The 21733-nt window shown below is 38.3% G+C and overlaps 1 pseudogene; it reads right to left on the reverse strand.

Annotated features, from left to right (window-relative positions):
• Positions 1 to 5714: 5714 nt before the first annotated feature.
• The window catches only part of LOC111144763, a 133811-nt pseudogene continuing 117792 nt past the window's right edge, over positions 5715 to 21733 (reverse strand).

The raw sequence follows: 21733 nt of genomic DNA on the forward strand, positions 1-21733 counted from the left end.
GAAATAAATAAATAAAATCTTAAAAAGAAAACAAAAAACACCAAAATCTTAATGAACATCTCAGCGTGAGGCATATGGATTCAAATATGTGAAGGTAGGGATGGTGTCTTTTAATTAAGAAAACAAATCTTCACTTGTTGATAGCACATTTCTGTTGTTTCTCTACATGAAGAACCTACCGTTTCCCTATAAATGGAACAGTAAAGAATCCCTTCCCTTGGCACCCTAACTAAGGCCTTAGGTGATGATGGATGCCTTCTTCAATTTGACTAGTCTCCTAAAGTTTTCCTGTAAATATCCTAACAGTCTAAACATCTGGAACCAAGGATAAGAAAACAATTACTGAAAAGTTAAAAAAAAGAGGGCATAAGGAAAACATTGAAAATATGTGTGAAAAACCTTATAGAAACATATGGCTTAAATTTAGTATCAGGTACTTTGTATTTCATAAACAATAAATAATAACTTACCCAGTACATACTAAATTGTACTTCACAAATGTCAGTTCATGTAATAATTTTAAAAACACTACTTCACATACGAGCACATTAAAACAGGGATAAGTTAAGTAATTTACCCAAGGCTATACAGGTAAATAAATATTAGAACTATTGGTCAAACCCACATAATATGGCCCCCAAATCACACTCTTAAATACTATACTTTTCCACACATGCACAGTTCTTTACTGTTTGAAAACAGGGTATATGACTCGGATTTCTGAAAGGCTAATTCCTGCGTGTGCAGCAGCGCTAATAAGTTTACTACAGAAAAAAAGGGGGAAACAATATAATACCCAAAGCAATCTACACATCCAGTGAAATCCCTATCAATAATAATAGCATTTTCACAGAACTAGAACAATACTAAAATTTTTTATGGAATTACAAATGACCCCAAAAAGCAAAAAATAATCTTGAGAAAGAAAAAACCAAAGGCATCATCATCCCAGATTTCAAGATACACTATAAAACTATAATAATTATGGAGAGGAGAAGGGAGTTGAGGGAAATTGGAGGGGGAGATGAACCATGAGAGACTATGGACTCTGAAAAACAATCTGAGGGTTTTGGAGGTGGGGTGGGAGGTTGGGGGAGCCTGGTGGTGGGTATTATGGAGGGCACGTATCGCATGGTATACTGGGTGTGCTGCATAAACAATGAATTCTGTTACACTGAAAAGAAATTAAAATTTTTTTAAAAACTATAATAATCAAAACAGTGCGGTATTGGCACAGAAATGGACACATAAATCAAGAGAACAGAGAGCCCAGAAATAAATCCACAATTATATGTTCAGTTAATATATGACAAAAGAGGCATGAATATACATTGGGGGAAAGACAGTCTTTATTTAATAAATGGTATTCAGCAAAACAATGAAACTGGATCGCTTTCTCACATTGTGCACAAAATAAATTCAAAATGGAATAAAGACCTAAACGTGAGGCATGAAACTATCAAAATCCTAGAAGAGATCACAGGCAGCATTTTCCTTGACATCACTCATAACAATATATTTCTAGATAGTTCTCCTCAGGCAAAAAAACAAAAACAACAATAAACTGTTGACACTACACCAAAAATAACAAAGCTTTTGCACAGTGAAGGGCACAATCAACAAAACAAAAAAGCAAGCTCCTGAATGGGAGAAGATACATACAAATGACATAGGTGATAAGAAGTTACTACCAAAAATATAGAGAGAACTCCTACAACTCAAAACTAAACGAAGAAAGAGAGAAAATAAGCAAGCAAGCAAAAAATAATCTGATGAAAAACAGGCAGAGGAGGGGGTGCATGGGCGATTCAGTAGGTTAAGCATCTGACTTTGGCTCAGGTCGTGATCTCAGGGTCTTGAGATCAGCCCCATGTTGGGCTCTGCACTAGGCTTGGATCCTGTTTAGGATTCTAGCTGCATCTCCTCCACTCTCCCCTTACTCTCAGTTCTCTCTCTAAACACACACACAAGTTTCTGTTTGTTTGTTTTGTTTTTGTTGTTGTTGTTTTTTGTTTTTGTTTTTGTTTTTGTTTTTTTAGGGGGAAAAATAGAAAACACAGCCTTAATTTTGTATTCTATTGCTGGTGGGCATCAGATTCGCATACTGCTCCTACCAGAAAAGGCAGTCATTCTAAAAGAGCTAACGGTATTAGCAAAGAAGAAGCAATCATCATCCAAGGACAAAACACTGTAAATGCCAGCTAAGAATCAGGAAATCCAGTAACTTCTTCCCAAAAGAAAATAAAAGAAGTGAGACTGAGAGAGGCAAACTCAGAGAAAAACAACTCTATGAATCAGAATTTGTGCTCATAGGAGAAAAATAAATTCATGTCTATTACCTTCAATTTATCAACTTCTCATAAGGTGATAGGTGTGGTATGGATGTAGGAAGGAAGAATTATAGAGTGAGTGATGGTATTGCAGTTCTCCAAATATTCAGTAGCCAATAATAGATAAAAGTAACACTAAAAATACATAGGGAGGGGCACCTGGGTGGCTCAGTGGGCTAAGCTGCTGCCTTCGGCTCAGGTCATGATCTCAGGGTCCTGGGATCGAGTCCCGCATAGGGCTCTCTGCTCAGCAGGGAGCCTGTTTCCCTTCCTCTCTCTCTGCCTGCCTCTCTGCCTACCTGTGATCTCTCTCTGTCAAATAAATAAATAAAATCTTAAAAAAAAAAATTAAAAAAAAAATACATAGGGAAATAAATTAAGAAATACGTGAACAAATTGCTTTTAGGCCACAGTATAAAGAGTTTAAGATCTACCTGATACCATAAGCCAGGTAATTAATAATAAGGGAGGTGAGCAGAATACTAGTCTCCATAGGAACCCGCGAGTATGCTATAGCAAAAAAAAACAGAATCCTTGGACCTTAACACGGAGAGATTACCCTGGATTGTCCTGAAGGCCCCAAAACAATTATGGGGGTCCTGAGAAGTAAAAGAGGAAAACAGAGAAGTAACGCCAGAGTAACGCAGCATGAGAAGGACTCTACGCTCCCCTGCTGGCTTTGGAGACAGAGGAAGGGAACAGGTTCTCAGCTAGAGAAGCCAAAAAAGTACACAGCCCAGCTAATGTCTTGCTATTATTAGCGCCAGGAGACTTGCAGTGGATTATTTCCTGTAGAACTCGATAACAAATCGGTAACAAAAAAAGGTAACAAATCGGTGTTGTTTAAGTTGCTAAGTTTCTGGAAATTTGTAGAAAAGTCAGGCCGTGGCCATGAATCCCTCTGCAGGAGTTCCGTCCTGTCACTGACTAGGGTCCTGACTAGGGAATGAGTTCCCAAGGCACAGTGAGCTAGGGCCTGCTTTGCAGAAGAACGGGGGCTCGTTTGCAGCTTTCCATAGGTTGTCCTTGGGCTCTGAAGCAACTGCTAAAATCTCCATGATGCTCACTCACACACATCAACGTGCTTTCATCCCCATCTCCTGCTGCCCTGAACTATGTCTTATCCTTGAAAACACACCTGACTGGGCTGAAGAGAACTAGGGCCCATGCCACTCTCTCTTACAATGGAAAAACCAGACATCTATAGGTAACTGGAGGGTGAACATGCTTGAAATAGCATATAAAAACACATCCTAGAATATACACAATTATGTTTAGATTAAAAGTATATGTAACAGAATACAAGATTCTGTTATTATATTAAAAAAGCACTAAGGGTATAGAATGTTTCAAACTCCCAATGCATTGTATAGATAAAATGGCTCCTTAAAAGTAACAAAGTTTCAAATGATAATCCACTGACTCCTTTACATCTCTGTTCAGTAAGTGCCTGTGGAAGGGATTCCAGATCAGTCTTGGACTGCATTGTTCTACTCACCAACTACGCCCTTTGGGAGTGCTGGCAAGATTTTGAGAAGATTTAAAACTCCTCTGATTTTGAAGAAAACTATGCCCCAAAAGTTTAAACTCGAACTCATAACATTCTATACTACCAGTGTATGATTTGATAAATTTAACACATGTATGTTTTAAAATTTAACCTTATGGGCACCTGGGTGGTGTCTGACTCTTTATTTCAGCTCAGGTCATGATTGCAGGGTCATGGGTTTGGGTCCCATGCTGGGCTTTAAGCTCAGTGGGGAGTCAGCTTAAGACTCTCCCCCCCTTTTCCTCTGGCCCTCTCCCCACTCATGTGCACCGGTACTCTCTCTCTTAAAAATAAATCTTTAAAAATAAAATAAAATTTAACCTCAAAGAAGGCTATGAAATACTCAAGCTGTAACTATCTCAAATGAGAACACTCAACTTATGGTTGATTATAAACAAAATCTTGAACACCCATATTCTGATGGAGAAATGAATCATTAATAACCAATAAATTTGACTTGAATCATCTATTATTTAGGGAAGAAATAAAGAAATAACTCTCCCCCCCACTGCCTTCCTTTCTCTCCTTAGTCCTTTCTGAATTTCTCTAGGTTCTTCTAAATGAACAAGTTATCTAAGGAATTCCAACTTTTTTTTTTTTTAATTTGTGACCACTTCTTGCAACAATTTTTATAAGTAATACTGGCCATATTGGCAAGTTCATAATATTTATATTTGGAAAATAACCAAAAAATAATCTGCATGATTCTCATACTTCATCACAGTTAACAGCTTCTGCTTTTGACAAAGCAAAACCAAATAAGATAGAAATTGCCTGTTACAGACCTACCAATATTGTATCCTATAATCTAAGGTCTATTATGTTTTGGTAAAATTATACAATATAAACTCAAATTGCTTATGCAACTTGAAAAGATATCAAATCCCATATTATGCATGGAACTTCATATATATTGTAATATATTTGATATTTTCTTAATACAAAGATTCAGAAGTCAACCAATGAAAAGGGGACAAAAAATTCCATCACTATGTCAAAATTTGAGGTTTTTTATTATGTCTTTATAAAAAATAATTTGGGTATTTGATTAAATATAAGACAAAAAACTGGAATTCCTTCATTGCACATTACCAAAGGATTTGATATTTATTTAATGAAAATAAAACACTTTGAGAACCACAGACTACTCATACAAGTATTGAAATATTTTAATGAGGAAAAACTACAAAAACTGATTAAAAATTTTAAATTATGGTAGATAATAAAATATGTTCTAAAATTTCAGGTAATTTTTTTTTTTGCACTTTTCTTTTGCAGGATGTAAATCTGGAGGACCTCAAAGAAAAATGTAGCAATTAAGTTTGGAAAAGATATGAAAGAGACTTTTATTTTTAGAATGGACATTTTTCCCTTTCCTAAAATGTCTATTATTCAAGAAGCGTGTTCATAAGTTTCACTGAAAAAAATAGTATTTTTAATAATGTAATAGACCTGCTCTAAAAAATGGTTCTCTTATCTAGATAACATCTATCACACTGCAGTCAACTACAAAAACAAAAAGAGCAAAATACAAATTTAGAGAAACACTTTTTCTAAGGGAAGCCTATTTAAACCCTGTAACATTTAGAAAAGTTCTCAGAGCCCCAAATATATTTCACAAAAATATAGTTTCCTCAGTTTCAAGTAACTGTTCTCGAACATTTTGAGTAAATGATTAAATAGTCGATGGACAGTTTCATTTCTAAATAAACTGAAAGTCAAGGAGTCAACATTTCTCATAAAAATAAATTAAAATTACAGTACATCATGGTCTCCGTTGTCCAACACTATTGTTATTACCAGATCTATTTGACAATTTTTTTTTAAAACCAGTCCTAAATCCTACAACTCCCAAGTCCTTGATTAAGCATGTTACTATAAATTGAGTGTCCATGATTAACACCCACACCATAAAGTCTTGGGTGTTTAGCTGAATTACAGGGCTCATGTTTTTCTAGGAGTGTTAAATGAACACTCTGGAGGTGGACTACTGGGTCTAGCTGGAGTCAATGTGACAGGGTTTAAATCATTAGTACCCTTTAAAGGAGGCATTGGAATTACATGATGATCTGAAAAGTGTACGACATTGGCTGCAATAAGTGTAATCCAATCATCCCTGAGAATTTGCACAAAGTCGACACTAGAGCGTACAGCCTGGTGGTCGCATGAGCAAGGAGTATGTGTTCATTTGCATCTCATCGAATTCTTCCCATGCTCTGATCCAGCCAATGAGCCAAAACCGAGGGTCTACAAATGCTTATCTCAAACTTCTAAAACTCCATTCAAGGTAGATCCTTCTATGATAAGTTTGTCCAACTGACCAATAACATGGAGTGGTGTCTGGTGGGACACTTGGCCACTGGACGCACTCATTGGATACAGAGTGCCAAATGTCATCAGAGCTATGGCTATGGCAGAGGCAGTGTCTACAGCAAAATAATTATTCATTTCAATTAGCATATATGTAATACAAAGAGCAGATTCTCCCACTAGATTGGCCAAGCAAATGGATTCATTCAGGGAAAGAAGATACTGTAAGTCCTAGAATTCTACACAAGCTTCAACTAGGAACTATAGCATGCTCTCGAAGCCAACTTAACTAGCAGCTTCAAAGACAGAAGCAAAAGGCTGACTCCAATTAGAAAGCATCATGAACGAGTTAAAAGAAAGAGCCAACTAATAATCTTCCTGTGTGTATCTTGCAAGGATTCAAAAAGCGTTCTTTCTTTTAACATAAAGAGAGCTCCCCCATGGGGGCAGATACAGTCAAGACCTTAATCTTTCAAATCCAGTGAATAGACCATTTACTCATCATCATCGGGGAACTTACCAAATATTCATGAAGCTAAAACGATCAAACAAGGTCAAGAGGGTATCGGCAGGGAAAGCCCTACCTTTAGGGGAACTACATCACACCAGTAGGAGGTCGGTACATGTAAAGTTTACTGCACCAAAGAGCAAGATCTCCCAGGACCCCCCAGTCACTGCTACACATCTAAACCCCTGTCATAACTGGCCAAAAAGAGGATCTTTGTGGTTTTCTAAAGAGATGAATGGGCCACATAATAAGGAGTAGCCTAGCACCTGCCAGAAGACACTCTGGAAGCTGGTCTTCCCTGAGCAATTTTTTCAACCTCTAAGGGTAGAAGTATTTTTTGTGATATTTTATTAAAAGGTAAATGGAATTAAGATTTGGACCAGAGGCGATTTTGGCAATCTCCTCTTCATGGCAGGATATGTGGTATGCCCACTGTGGATCAACGACTTCTGTAAAGGATACACATTCAGACTTAACAACCACCTGAAATCCTAAGTGGAAATTACCTTTACTGTAGGAAATTTGTAACATATGCTCTTATGATGAAGCTCAAGTGAGTCAAAGAATTACATGATAGAAAAAGAATCTGCACATTCACAGAAAGTGAATGGGTAGGCAAATAATCTTGTGTGTAAAATACAGTGACTCAAGAAAGGTTTCAGGCTGTACTTCACAGCTTATAAGCATTTTTTCCTATACTATTGCATTTTCCTAAACACAAACGACCTTAGTTTTTAAGTAAGTATTTTCAGTTAAACTGTTTAAAGGCCCATATATGGTAACTATGTAATGATTTAAGTTAAACATGATTTCTTGGTCATGAGGTGCCCTAGTCATCATTCCCGTTTAGGTCCATGACCTTGAGCCTTAACCATCCTTCAGATGTATTCTTATACTAAAAGCTCTCAACAAATTTCACCTTATTTCTAATTCAATGTCAGAGAATTAATGTATTGACATTGGAATTAATTATTAGTCCCAGCATAACTGAAGTGACATTTAACCACTTAATAGAACAAGGAATGTAGATGGAGAAAAATCTAAGAACTAGATTCTCTACCTGAAAGGAAAACAGTTATTTCAAGCTCTATGCTAATTCAATCCACGGTCCCCAAAACAGAACTTTGGGGCGTTCTGTTTCATTCTGTCTTTAATGAATCCACATTGAGTAACTGGAACCAATGGCCACTTATTCACAAATGTCGTCTATTTCTAATTCTTGGCCAAATAAGCTCTCAGAAAGATGATTTAAAAAAGAGTCTTAGCACCTATATATATGACAAAGGTATTTTGGCTTGTGAAGAATGACTATAGCTTGGATTCTGGCAAGATTTTTAAAAAGATGAAAATCAGCATCATCCTTACAGGAAATAATTCCTAACCCCCTCTGTTCTGTTTGAAGAACAGTCACAAATCATTTTAAAGTCATCGCTCCCAGTGGTGAATTCTCACACTGTCCTAGGCTTTCTACTTTATGGGATTTGAAAAATCAATGAGAGAATTTCATTCAGAATAAAAATGTGAGCACCGTGAACTTGGGAAAGAGCAAAGTGCACCACAGCACATCAATATCTTCCATTTGGTACCAGTTGGTACAGAGGTTTAAAAAGTTTAAAAACAAAACCACAAAAACCAGGAAAGAGAGAGGGAGATGGCTAATTGGAGGGGGAAGGGTGATATATGGACAAAGCATACACAACTCCATACCTGTTCAAGCCCTTAATCTTGGTGCAACACTGGTTTTGGTAAGCTCCCGAAAACGCTAATGAAGTGAGTATCCAGGTAACATACCAAGGAAGGTTAAGGAGCAGGAAGGAGAGCTCATTTATCACAGATGCAGACAAACTTGGGTTCAATTGCCTACTCTGCAACTGCTCAGCTCTAGGACTTAGGGCAAGCTATGTGCCCCCTTTTAACCTCAAGCTTGCCATCTGAAAAATAAGGCCAATAGCTCCTACTTGATAGGATTCTTGTGGGGATTTTATGAAGCCTCAGATCATGAGTGTTGAGCCTGTAGAGTCTGTGGTTCAGAAGGATAGGCCTTGGAGTAAAGGCTGACCACCCAGATTCTCGTCTCCATTCAGCCACACACCAGCTGTGCAACTTGCACGTGTGACGGAAATTCTCTGAGTCTCATCTCATCAGTTGTGCCTGAAAAATGCACATGAGTCTATCACTTCTACCTTCCTCATTTTCCTATTTTCAAATCCAGACAAATAAATTTATATGTGGGGAAAAAAGACTGTTTTTGGATAATAACTATGCAGAGAAGTGGTCTTAAAAGACATTTTTACTTTGAAAGAACCCTCCAGAGTCTTTAGGAAAAAAAAAAAAAAGCATGAACAAGGCATACGTTCACATTGTATTCTTTACTTTAAAATGTTTAATGTTTCTTAATTAAAAGGCCTAATTAACATTAAAAGACTTAATACTACTGAGAACAATTATCTTCACTTGTATCAGCTAAACTAATAAAAGTGAGATTAAATGGGTATTCATACAATATTTGTCTTGAAATCTCATATTCTGTGTTGTCACTTTGTCCCACCTAAAGAGAGGGACTTTAGTAAAGTAGTATTTCCCACTGCGGACGACTTTTTAAAATAATCACCTTAGGTAACTGTGAAGCCTCTTAAGTTTTTACTTTGGATTTCAAGCAAAGGAATCCACCCTGCTTTCCGTATTAACTGCAACATACAAAAAAAAGCCTTTTATAAGGTAGTATCATTATTCATAGATGCTTTTAAACAATCACTCCAAATTGGACTCCTTAAACAAGTATGTAAAGAGAAACCAGTCATTACAGGATTTCAGAGGGACCTCAGAAGGCCTCCTGGGATTGGTGGGGTTTCTTGAACATAATCCATGTTGACAGTGAGTCAAGAGCTAAAAAAAATACTATGTTTAAAAAAAGAGAAAGGTACCTGAGGTTATGATGAATTTGACTTATTTCAGGAATGTTTAAATTTTTTTTCAAAAAGATTTTATTTATTTGACAGAGAGAGAGTAGGCAGAGAGGCAGGCAGAGAGAGAGGAGGAAGCAGGCTCCCTGCTGAGCAGAGAGCCTGATGTAGGGCTCGATCCCAGGACCCTGGGATAATGACCCAAGCCGAAGGCAGAGGCTTTAACCCACTGAGCCACTCAGGCGCCCCAGGAATGTTTAAATACTCATAAAGGAATGATGAGTTATTCAGTAGTGCCTCCCCCCACTTGGGGGTGGGGAGGGCTCTCTGAAATATACATGCCAGCCAAAGAAAACCCAATATTCAGAAAGCTACTGAGGTTAAACAAGTTTTAATTCAGCTTTCCAAGGGAATCCATGTCAGTCATGCTCAACTGCTCCTGCCACTCCTGGCTAACATGGTGTGGGCTTTGCTACAGGTGGTTTCATTCATTCCTGCATCCCTTCACCCACCATGTATCGAGCTCTTGTTACCTATCAGTTAGCTTCTAGTCCCCCTAGTTCTGGAAGGAAAGAAAGTATACGTAGTGGCTCATCTCTTGAAGATCACAGTCTAGTAGTGAGAGAAGACTAATGAGTATGTATTTATGTGATGTGAGGGTATGTGCTGGACAGAAAACCAAGGAATAAGGCAGATAGGGAATCTAAGGGGTGGGAACAGGAGAGGGAGCAGTCCAGCCCAATACTGAATTACATTTAACTTTATTTTATTTTTTTATTTATTTCTTTTCAGCGTAACAGAATTCATTGTTTATGAACCACACCCAGTGCTCCATGCAATACGTGCCCTCCATAATACCCACCACCTGGCTCCCCCAGCCTCCCACCCCCGGCCCCTTCAAAACCCTCAGATTGTTTTTCAGAGTCCAAAGTCTCTCATGGTTGATCTCCCCTTCCAATTTTCCTCAACTCCCTTCTCCTCTGCTTTAAAGCAGCATCTGAAACAGGTACCAGCCAGAGCCACTGTCCAAATACAACTGTGGCTCTCAGAACCTGATTACCAACTGAATTTGTCAATAATGGGTCATTGAGAAGTCCTCAAAAAAATACAATTGTAATGCCCCAAACAGCAAAAGTTATTTCTTGAAAACAGACTGAAAATCTAGGTACTGCATTTGATGTTTTATGTGTATTCTTTTTCGTTATGACATTTTGGGGTCTACTAGGGATGGTTGCAAGATGCAACAGGGCTATATATTTGCAGCCGCTGCCACCAAGAAGAGGAGCCTATGTCGCCCACCTTGAATCTGGTGTTTCTTCAGTAGATGGTGGGAGAAGTAATAACACTGTGAGTCCCAGGGCCTGATTTCAACAGGAATGCAGCTTCTGCCTTGTCCTCCCCAGGACCCCAAGCATGCTAAGCAGTGAGGAAGCTTGCAATGGAAAAACCACTTGCAGAAACATTCCAGACAGTTCAGCTGTCCCAGCTGAGCTCGGGCTCAGGCAAACAAGCAGTGTCTGAGCAAATTTAAGTGAGATTGGCAGCAAAACCTCCCAGGTATCCCACACAGTTCACAGACATAATAAACCTGTGTTGTTTGAAGCCTCTAAGCTTTGGGGCAGGTTTTTAGGCTGCAACAGACAGAGAAACGGAAGCTGCCAGTGATCAGAGGCTCACAGCGAGAAAGAACAGAGCCAGGACTATGAGTTGTGTCTGTCCAACTGCAACCGCTAACCTTTGTACCACCACAGGTCTAATTTTCCTGAAAACCTGTTTCTTTTTAATGAAAAAATGAGGTTAAAATAATCCATTAATTTCTACCATATTCAACATTCCTATGATTCTGTCAATCAAGGAGTATGTAGGTATATTCCCTGCCCAGCCTCCTCCTCAAATAATCACACCATCCCAGCAATAGCCAGGATAAAAAGTTTTGATGTCTCCAGATTAAAATTCCAGTTATATCACTAGTGCTCAAGCAATCTAACCTAAAACAAATTACTCTACTTCCAAATACATTAAAAAAAAAAAAAGGTGGGGGATGGTAATAGTCATGGAGTACAGATGTGAGCAGATGGAGTAAAGGGTATGAAATGCCTTTAGAGCACACTCAGAGTTACATTCAGTGCGGTGGATCACAGATCGTCCGTGTGTGTGTGTGTGTGTGTGTGCACGTGTGTGTGCGTGTGTGTGTGTGTGTGTGTGCAGTCATACGTAAAATCCCAAGCCATACCTGCTTACTACTTGGCATCAAGAATAAAGATGGTTGGGGTGCCTGGATTAAAGCCTCTGCCTTCAGCTCAGGTCATGATCCTAGGGTCCTGGGGTCAAGCCCTGCATCAGGCTCTCTGCTCGGCAGAGAGCCTGCTTCCCCTCCTTCTCTCTCTGCCTTCCTCTCTGCCTGCTTGTGATCTCTGTCAAATAAATAAATAAAAATATTTACAAAATAATAAAAAAATTAAAAATTAAAAAAAGAATAAAGATGGTCCCCAGTCCTCTGATGGCCCTTTCATTGAGAATCAAGGTCTAGGTTTTCTCTTTCAGAATGTTTTGGAATTCTAAGCCACCATGTAAGAAATCCAACTTTTCTGAAATTATCAGGCTGGGGAGGAGGTCAAGTTGGTCACCTGAAGAGATCGCATGGAGAGAGAGGGCAGTTCCCATCAGTCCAGGCATCTCGATCAAGTGACAGGGGTCCATGAAGATTGAAGGTGCCATATTCAGCTCCAGGTACACAAAGGACCACACAGACAACAGTCTACTTATGCCCACGACACCCCAATTCATAAATGATCCCATAACGTTATTTTGTGGCAGTTTATTATGTAGAAATAGATAACCAGGATACAAGTGCTTCAAAGTACAAGAAAGACAAAATTCTTAAAATTTCTGTCTCAGTTAGTAACTTCATGGCTGCCTGGAACACATTCTCTGTCCCCTTTACTCCCCCCACCCCCGCCGACCGTCACACGCACAGACACACACATACTCCCCTACATACAGATCCATACAGATCTAAATCTACAAAAAAACACACAAAATAGCATCATTTTCAAGTTGCCTGATAAACTATGAATCTATAGTGAGAAGCATATTATAAAATGGAGGATAAAATATACTAAAAACAACAGGAAACACAAATTTGACTATTAAACTCGACCATGAATCTCACAACAGCCAGAAATCAAGAAAGAAAAATAAAAGACTATATATCTCTCATTCTTGAAAGGGAAGAAACATTATTACTCAAGGAATGTCTTGTTCTCCTAGAAACAAACAAAAATTCTTACAATGGTTCATTTTATCTGGGCCACTAGATAAGATAAAAAATGTCTGATGTTAATAAAAACTCACAATTAGTTTTTACAATAAAATCAGAAACCATAAAAGAAAACGTTAAACATGAACCCATAAGTATGATTTTTTAAAAAAATAATAAAACATTGGACCTTTTTCTAAACCATATAAAAAGGGATAGTCCCCTTAATATTTGAAAGGTTCTTATAAATTCATTAGAAATTGGAATACTGACATAAATACACAGTTTACAGAAAAAATTAATGAAATGGCTTTGAAATATATGAAAATATGGCTCAGTCTACTAGCTGAGAATGCAACTTAAAATAAAAAAAATGATGCAGTGTTTTCAGATCTCTGGCAGAGATAAAAGAGATTTGATGACCCGGCATATGCTGAAGGGAGGTAAAGGTACCATCCCTGTCTTTCTCCATGGCTCACTGGCGGGCATTTCTGCAGTAACTCTCCAGCATACACCTCTAAGACACCATCCTGCATAACTGTTTGCACACATTCACAGATATTTCTGTAAAGATGGTCATTAAATCAAGGTAATAAATATTTCAATCTAAATATGGACAGTCTGTTAATGACTGGTAAAATATTAACATTCAAATATTGAAATTTTATGCAATATTTAATAGATATAAGTATATGCTCAAATACAGAGAGAGTTCTAATATTTCTTCTTAGGTGCATACTGCAAAGTGCAAGTCAGTACACTTTTTACTTTCTCATTCATATAAAAAAAGAGGCATGGACTGTGTATAAGCACATATGGGCACAGGCATGTGCATGGAATATTTTTGGAAAGATTCATAAAAAACAATATACCTGGGAAATACAACTGGGAAATAATATGTGCGGCAGCTTCATTTTTATATAATTTTTCCTATTTATTTAGATTTGCATTTTTACCATGTACCATTATTCCTCTCTAAAATTAGTGGGGTGGGGAGAAATTCAATGATTTCCCAAGGGCTTCCACATGACATGCAACAGAATAACTAATGGTAATACACAAATGCAGTATTTTGGGACCTAGAGGTTGTGTAGTTACATACCAGAGAACCCCAGAGTCCCCCAGTTACTTGCTATCACTGCAGAGTCCAATGGGGAGGCAAAGTGGTCAAAATTCTACCTCTTACTCACACCAGCTTTAATCAAAATATTCCACTTTTATCTATTTTATACATTGCAGCTACACAAAAGGCTTTGTTTAAATGGGAAAATTCCACTCTTAGACAGGTTTGAGAATTCTTGACATATCAGAATACATTAACAACATATCCCCTAGCTGTCAGCTGTTACCCAGGACACTGCTGGCTAGTTTGATTTTAACCTACATCATTCCATGAGAGTTAAAGGACTCTGTATTTATAGATGTATGAAGCTGCCCCAAATCATAAAGTCTCCTACTGACCAGTCTTGTTTGAATGTATTCTGATTAGGGGACAGTATCTATAAAAAGCATTGGCAATTTATTTACCAAATTTCCAAACATGAAAACAAACAAATAAAAACAAATTTTTTTTATTTAATTCTGTAAGGTTTCCTGTGTTTTATATAACAGAATTATTTCACATAAGATTTTATAACTTTGTCCCATTTATTGAGGAACCAATCGTGGGAATCTTGAACGTCATAGACTACAACTTGATGTTCTCCTTAATAAAAAGAATTTGTAGTTGTGAAGTCTTGGCTGTTACTATGGCCTAGGCTTGCATCGTATTCCTTTTCTAACTGCAACTGAATAGGTCTTCTTTCCCACATCACTTCTATCATTTAAAATGCATTGGCTCCAATATTTTATTGCCAAACACTCAACCTGCTTCTGTGTCCAACACCACTTCTGCTTCCTCAACAACAGTGTTCTGTGCAACAGAGAGCTGCTATGGACACAGCTGCTATGGTTTATTCCTATCTTATGTAATTTGGGCACGAGAATTTTCTCCTGATGCTCCTGATACAAACAACAGGTCAAATACCAGTCTCTCTTGCAAGGCATAATTCCTACAAATTTTGACTACCCCCCCCCCTTATGTTTAACATCCCTTTTCAGCCACATTTTTCTACTGGATTCTACTCAGATGTCTAATAACTCCTAGAAACTGATCCTTTTCTGGCAGTTGATCTTCATTTCTCAACTTAATTTTCATCACTATTACTCTTCCCTTGACCCCTTCCCACGGGCCCCTCCTCTGAGACTTTTCCTTGGACATACCTATCTCCAGGCTAACTGACGGCTTTGCTTGTTCTAGGCTCCATTGAGACCCCAGATAAAATGACCTTCTATTCACCCAGAAGGAGAAGTTTCGTAGGATTTTCAAACAAATTCAAGTTTTGAGATTCTTTTGGGTCAACAAGAAGAATTTAAATCCTGAATGTTATTCTGAATGTACAATCACAAAGACTTTTTAAAAAATCTTATTTGACAGAGAGGAAGAGAGAGAGTGAGTGCACACACAAACAGGTGGAGCGGGGAGGGGCAGAGGGAGAGCGGGAAGCAGACTCCCCACTGAGCAGTGAGCCAGGGATGGGGGACTCTATCCAGGACCAGGGGATCATGACCTCAGCCAAAACAGACACTTAACAGCCTGAGCCACCCATGCACACCACAAAGACTCTTCATTAGAAACGGACTAGATATTAATGGGGAACGTAATATTGATTATCAAAAGCCCACACCCAGAAACTATCCTTCTACTACAAAATTAATGAAATGAAAGTTTTCTCTACCATAAACTCTGGTACACTTGATTTTTACAATAATATCAATCTGTTCCCTAAACTTCACTGATTAGGTAGAACAGCGCCAAGCAGTTTGTAGGAATGGATCACACTTAAATGTCTCATCATTTGGAACTGAGCTACTGGAAATTTGCAAGCTATCCTGCTTTGTTGTTGTGTTTAATAGAGGGCAGGTAGGGGAATCAGTTCAGTCCCCTCTGTGGATAATTTTGGGAGAAGTCTTAACCAGATTAGGAAAGAAGGCAACTAACAATAATGATCACTTTCCTTTCTCATAGCTGTGTTAACATAATTGCATATGCACATCCAAACAATATAGTGAAGAATGGTATAAAGGAGAAATGAACACCCCACAGTGAATCAATCTTTTTCAGAGTCAAAGCTGACATTTCGGCTTCCCTGAGGGAAAGTAAGGGGCGAGGTGAGACTAAGACAGTCAGCAGGCTGTCTGGGAGAGGTGGGGAGAGAGGAGAGCTGAAGAGCTGTCAGCTGAAAAGGGAAAGTAGGGTGTAGGAAACATTCCTGCAAACCAGCTGTGCTCTACCACTTTAAACAATCCAGCAAAATCACTATTTTTTTTTTTCATTTCAAAAAATAACTTATCCTTAGAATATAATATTCTTGCTTAATACTCAATTATCTATGTACAGTTTAGCATTATCCTTGCAGTTGCTAATTTGCAACAGTGTCACTCCTCCGAAGCATGGAGATCATGGTTAACAAAAGCCAAATGGAAAGATAACACAGTCATGAGTGAAGTTAAAAATAGAAATGAGACATCCTCCCAGACAGTGTTTAAAACCCATACACATCTCCTATTAAACCAGATTCCCAATGTCTCTGCAATCCTAGAGGGACAATTTTGGCACACTGGGAAGCTGCCTCATTTGTCTTGTGTTTCTGAGAGGAACGTATTATCAAAATACCTACAAAGCCTCTTAAACACTGAACTGTAATTTTCAGCCACCCCCATTCATATCTCGAAGCCAGTATCTGAAAGAGCACTAACATCTTGGCTTTGCAGTCTGATAGAAGTTTAAATACCCAAAAATAATGTCTTTGTGAAAAAATATAAAAATAAACATCCAGAAGAAATTTTGGTATCTTGCAAATGCCAATTTGTAAGATTTTGGTATCTTGCAAATACCAATTTGTAATGTTGAATACATTACAAATCCAGATTTAGTAGTTACTTTTATAATATTAAATTCTTTAAAAAAGTTTTAACTTTGGAATATTTTTAAAAATCTTAACAGAGAGAGACAAACACACACTGAGAGAATGAGTGGGAGGAGGGGCAGAAGGAGAAGCAGACTTCCCACTGAGCAGGGAGTCTGACCCAGGAAGGGATCCCAGGACCCTGGGATCATGACTTGAGCAGATGTCAGATGCTTTACCAAGTGAGCCACCCAGGTGTCCCAGAATATTTTTAGATTTTCCTAAATATTGGGGAGAGATTACAGAGTTTCCACATACTCCACACCCATTTTTCAATTATTAAAATCCTACCTTCTGGTTCATTTGTCACAACACATGAATCAATACCTATATACACTTTTAACCTTACTTTGTTAAGATTTAATTTATTTGAGACAGAGAGAGAGAGACAGAGAGCATGAAAGAGGAGAGGTCAGAAGGAGAAGTCCACTCCATGCTGAGCGGGGAGCCTGATGACCTGAGCCGAAGGCAGATGTTTAACCAACTGAGCCACCCAGATGCCCCTGCTCTTTTAATCTTAAATTCATACTGTATTCAGGCTTCCTAGCTTGTACCCTGGGCCCACTGTGTGGCTTTACCGCTTCAACAGGCCATCCAGGATACCTCATAGTTGTTGTCACATCTCCCTGGGCTTTCAGATATGATAGCTTCTCAAATTGCTTTTGATGACGTTGGCCAGTTGAAGTAGACGGGTCAGGTATTTCGTAGACTGCTCCTCAACTGGGACTATAGAAATGGTTTTCCATGGTTCGACTGGGATGACTGGTTTGGGGGAGGAAGATCACAGTGGTAACGCATCCTGTGTATCAAAGGTACACACTGTCAACATGACTTCCTGACGTTGATCATGGTCATTTGGCTCAGAAACTGTTTTTCAGGGTTATACTTTATAGATGTATCTTGCCGCCCTTTTCATACAGTCCTTTTTGGAGCCCACACTTCATGAGAGGGAATGATGCCCCTCCTCTGGACACTGCAGTATTTCCATGAATTACTTGTGATTCTTCTACAGGAGAGGTCTGTCCTCTCCCCCTACTTATTCAGTCATTTCTTTATACCAGCATGGGCGTAAGGATATTTTATACTTTGGGTCACACACTCTAGTACTACTCTACTGTGTTATTCCTATTGCTCTGTATTTGACCATCAGCAGCTCTTTCAAGAAACTCCTGAGTCCATGTGGCATAACCCCATGATTGGGGGCTTTGCCTTTAGAAGTTCCTGACTTTCTGGAAAAATCAGAGGTTACAGGTTCATGTTACGCATTTCTTGCCTGAGTCCTAGAACCAGCTATTTCCCCAAGGAAATAGCTTTCATAAGAAAATGGCATTAGAAACCAAGTACGTACACTGCTGTGGAGTCTGGGGGCTTCCAGCCTCTCCCCACTCTGTGAACAAAGAACTGTGTGTGAGCTCACTAAGGTCTGCATGTATATCTGGCGTCCGACCAGATCCACACTGAACTGAACACGAGCTCATGCAGAGATCACTCTGGTCTCCTCTCTCCATTTACCTCAAAGCTCTCACGGCAGCGGGGAGAAACCTGGCTCCCACGAACCACCATCCTTTCCAAACTATGTGCTTATAAGATTCTGTGATTCTCTCTTAAAGTCTGTGGATGGACATACACACAGACTCACAAACTTGAAAAAGACCTCAGGGATCATTAGGTTCATCTTTCCTTTTACATATGTGAGAATTGAAGCTTACATGACTTATCAAAGGTTATAAAACTAGTTGTGGACATACTGACAAAAACACCAGGTGTCTTTTCATTGAAATTACTGAACATTTAGGTTTTAGAGTGATGCAGCCGAACATTCATATTACAGACGAAGAAACTTAAAAACATCCACAGTTTAATGGTTTACATCTGGTTACTGACAGACTAAAAGCCCATGTAAAATAGGAAATGTGACAACTGGACAAGTAAATCCTCTACTTACCTGAAAAAACCATTAAAATGTTAATCATCAAAATGTAGTCTTTGGCTAAACTAGGAGTTCTTATCACCCTACATTAGAGACAGATACTGTAAGTAAATGTAAGATACCTAAAATATTTTGAAATAGATAATGATCCATGATTCAGTACAGAAGTGAATCCATTTAGGTAATTATGGAATTCCTCACCAAGATACAACAGTTTTGCTTAAATTCTGCTCTTTCCTGCGTAAAAGGGCACAAGGTCCTTCCAACTGTCTTGACACTCTTCACAATCAGTTATGAAGGAAATAAATGTTGATGTGGGTATGCCAAGTAATGTGATCAAAGACCTACTGTTATTTAAGAGTTAATATTCATGGAAAATATTAATGTATTTTATTACAGGTAAGTAATGTTTTGGTTATTAGTATAAGTCATATTAGAAAGTACAAAATAGAGTTTTTCTAAGAAGTAGTTTTTTTTATAGCCTTTTTAATAGTAAAATTTACAGAGGACATTTGCAAAGTAATATAAATGAGCAACAAACTAAAATAAAAACTAACATTTATTTAGCTCCTAGATCAGACACTGAAGTTTTATATGTATTTGCTTATTTAATCTTCAATGAAAATTATTTTCCTTATTTTTGTTTGAGGAATCTATGGCACGCAGCAAAACAAATCTTACAGAAGTAAGGTGGATATACTCTAGTTTTTATTGAATTTCAGCTTTTCTTTTAAAACGAGATTTTATGGCCCTTATGTTCAGAGATCACCTTGTCCAGGGGTTCTTACTGCTAACCTGCATATTAGATGACCTTTAGGACTAAAATACAATACCACTCTGGGAGATTACACGTGGTTCTCAAATTAATGCACAGTCATATGGATTTTTTTTTTTTTAAACACTACTCACTGGGTCCCAACATCAGGTTTCAGATTTAGTAGATCTGGAGTAGATTCCCCATTATTTCTATTTCAGTGAAGTGTCCAGGTGATGTCAGTGGCCTGGACACTACACTTGAAACCAGGGAGTGCTGAGTTAAAATCTCTAGAACTTGAAGAATTGGAGCCTGAACTTTTGTTGTTGTTGTTGTTGTTTAAAGATTTTATTTATTGATTTGACAGACAGAGATCACAAGTAGGCAGAGAGGCAGGCAGAGAGAGAGGAAGGGAAGCAGCCTCCCTTCTGTGCAGAGAACCCAATGTGGGACTTGATCCCAGGACCCTGGGATCATGACCTGAGCCAAAGGCAGAGGCTTTAACCCACTGAGCCACCCAGGTGCCCCCTTTGGTTGGTTTTTAATTGAACTTGGCAACCTTATGAAAATGGAGAATGAACCCCATATATTAATTAACCAATGTCAGCAATATGGACCATCTTGTTTTATTTATTACACACAATTTCATTTTCTCATTTCCTTCACTTTTCTTGTCCTTCTGTTTTCCTTCATTTTTTTTTTTCCTTCTGTCTTTCTAGAGACTATTTGAAAGCAAATCCCAGATGTGATTTCTTTCATAAAGAATTCACATGCTGGGCACCTGGTTGGCTCACTCTGTTAAGCGTCTGATTCATGGTTTCACCTCAGGTCTTGATCTCGGGGTCGTGACATTGAGCCCCCTGTCGGGTTCCATGTTCAGTGTGGAGTCTGCTTGAGATTCTCTCTTTCCCTCTGTCTGCCCCTCTCCCTACAAATGCTTTCTCTCTCCCTTTAAAATAAATCTTAAAAAAAAAAAATCTACATGTGCTTCTAATCTTTCTTTTCTTTCTTTCTTTCTTTTTTTTTTTTTTTTAAGATTTAATTTATTTATTTAACACAGAGAGAGTGGGGGAGAGCAGACTCCCTGCAGAGAAGGGAGCTGGATGCTAGACTCAATTCTAGGACCCTGAGGATCATGACCTGACACAAAAGGCAGACGCTTAACTGACTGAGCCACCCAGGTGCCCTAAGTTTTCTTGTTTTTTCTTAAATAAACACCATGCCATTATTACACAAGGGCCTCTCAACCCCACTCTGCCCATATTTTAATACACAGCCAGGACTAGGAGTCTCTAATGCTAGTCTCACTCCCTTATTTCATGTAATTTAGGAAAAACTGAATCAAGGCAAAAATGATTTGAGACCATAGGTTGGAGGGCTGGAATTAGAGGTCTCACTCCCTAACCTTCTATCTTTTAAACTACATTTTCCCATAGAAAATTAAAAAATACAACATGTTACAAGAAGGAAAACAAACTGTAGTAGGGTTGAAGAAGTAATGGTAAGGAGAGGGATTATTGTGTTATGATTGGATTGTGCTACATTGTATTTCAAAAAAATCAAATGATTATCTCTACAGATGTGCTCATCTATGGATAGCAGTATGTATAGTGTCCTGGAAAGTTGATTTGATTGAGAACACATGGCTTTAGTTTCTAGCTCCCCATATACTTGTCAGTCCTAGAACAAATTGCTTAAGTTTCAGTTCCCTAAATGATGCAATATGAATAAGCAGCAACAACTAAAAAAAGCACTTGCAAAGATCTTTATAAAACACTAATAAGTTAACCAAATTTAAAAAATGCTTATTTAGCCATTACTTTGTTTTAGAGGCTACAAATGATTGGGACTATTTTCATTTAAAAATGTGCATGTAGGGGTTTCTGGGGAGCTCAGTCAGTTAAGCGTCTGGCTTCAGCTTAGGTCATGATCCCAGAATCCTGTGACTGAGTCCCACATTGGGAATCCCTGTTCAGTGGATGGTCTGCTTCTCCCTCTGTCTCTGCCCCTCCCGCTGCTTGTGCTCAAGCTATCAAATTAAAAAAATAAAAATAAAAATATGTTTGTATGTACTGCAATGTGCAAAATATTATGGTTTTAACTTTAAAATATTCTAAATCTGGGGTGCCTGGGTGGCTCAGTCATTAAGCATCTGCCTTCAGTCAGGTCATGATCCTAGGGTC

This window comes from Enhydra lutris, unplaced genomic scaffold, assembly GCF_002288905.1.
Source record: "Enhydra lutris kenyoni isolate GAN:26980312 unplaced genomic scaffold, ASM228890v2 scaffoldscaffold12, whole genome shotgun sequence".
Classification (NCBI taxonomy): Eukaryota; Metazoa; Chordata; class Mammalia; order Carnivora; family Mustelidae; genus Enhydra; species Enhydra lutris.